Raw genomic sequence first — 1390 nt, forward strand, 5'->3', positions numbered from 1 at the left:
CCCAGGACAGTATCAAGTCTGTCTCTTTTTTTCTTTCTTTTCTTTTCTTTCTCTTTCCTTTTCCTTTTCCTTCCTTCCTTCCTTCCTTCCTTCCTTCCTTCCTTCCTTCCTTCCTTCGGGGAGGAGGGGCTGCTCACCCCACTCTTTTCGCCGCCACACCGCCCGTGTCACCCAGCCCGAGACTGACCCGTTCACCATCACCCACAGTGATGCGCTGTGGGGGACCAAAAGCGGCTGCTTCTGCCTCGGACCCCAGTCCCTGGAGCTCCCAGGAAGTCCCCAAGGCGCGGGCTGCCCCACGGATAAGATTCACAACCCTCCCGGGTTTGAGTTTACTGGGTTGGGTCGCTCGTCCTCACGGCAACAGAGGCGACAACTGGCGCCCATTGGTGCTCTAGATGACGTCAAAGTTAGCTTTGCCGAAGTAGGTGTGCATCGGCGCCCGAACTCATACCCTGTAGGACCGTTGGAGGACCCCTAGGCTGGGGCTTGGGAGGAGGAAGTGGAAGTGGCTGCAGCCACCTCGGAGCCAGGAGGAGGTTCGGCGGAGCCGTGCAGGGAGACCCCGCCTCAGGCCTGGGGGGCGCACGGCCGAGGATCCCGCGGCGAAGGGCTGGGAACAGCGAGCCGCCGCCCCAGCGCACTGAGGGTGGCTTGGGGCTAGCCGTAGCAGGAAGGGAAGAGAGGCCGCCCTACCCCAGCGAGAGGGCCGGTACGCCGTGGCAGGCCCCGCGCCAAAAGCAGAGCTGTCAGGAGTGGGATTCGAACCCACGCCCCCAGATGGAGACCAGAAGGCTCCCCAACACAGTGGAAGCTTACGCTTGAGTCCGACGCCTTAGACCACTCGGCCATCCTGACAACTGACAGCCTTTTCCCTTCCCAGGCCCTCTGTCTTGTCCTCGGCCTCCCGAGCACGCCCCGCTCGAGGCTCCCCGAGTCCCCCGAGCTCCTGTCCTGCCACCTCCCGCCGTGGTGGCTTTGTCCTCGCTCTGGGCCCACTAAGGATGTACTTCTCACGCTGTAAGCCTCTCCTCAGACAGAAGAGAAGTTCCGGGAGGCCAGGCTTGTGTCTGCTCCCAGTCCGGGGCTTGGCACACAGTGGGCGCTTACTAAGTGCTGGGGATGAGGGGACAAGAGCTTGCAAAGGAGACACAAGATAGAAACAGAGGGGAAAGGGGACGAGAAAAAGACAGTGAGCCCAGGAGTCCTAGAGAAGAGGAGGAGGCGTGTCGGACCCACGGCGTCTCCGGCTCAGTGGTCCTGGCTGGGGGGTGGGTGGGGTGGGTGAGGGGAGAGGGAATTTTAAAGCGTCAGAACCGAAATCGAAATCGAATAAATGAGCCCCAAAGAAAGAAGAGTCCCCGAAGCAATGAGTGGGAAGGGGGCTGGC

At 61.3% G+C, this 1390-nt stretch overlaps 1 non-coding gene across 1 annotated transcript; it reads right to left on the reverse strand.

Moving 5' to 3' along the window:
* Nucleotides 1-747: 747 nt before the first annotated feature.
* On the reverse strand, nucleotides 748-858 carry TRNAL-CAA (transfer RNA leucine (anticodon CAA)). Its single transcript has 2 exons — nucleotides 821-858; nucleotides 748-782 (listed from the first exon to the last, which is right to left on the reverse strand). It is a non-coding gene; the product is annotated as a tRNA-Leu (tRNA).
* Nucleotides 859-1390: the final 532 nt, after the last annotated feature.

Source organism: Phascolarctos cinereus, unplaced genomic scaffold (assembly GCF_003287225.1).
Source record: "Phascolarctos cinereus isolate Bilbo 61053 unplaced genomic scaffold, phaCin_HiC Scaffold_726;HRSCAF=1367, whole genome shotgun sequence".
NCBI lineage: Eukaryota > Metazoa > Chordata > Mammalia > Diprotodontia > Phascolarctidae > Phascolarctos > Phascolarctos cinereus.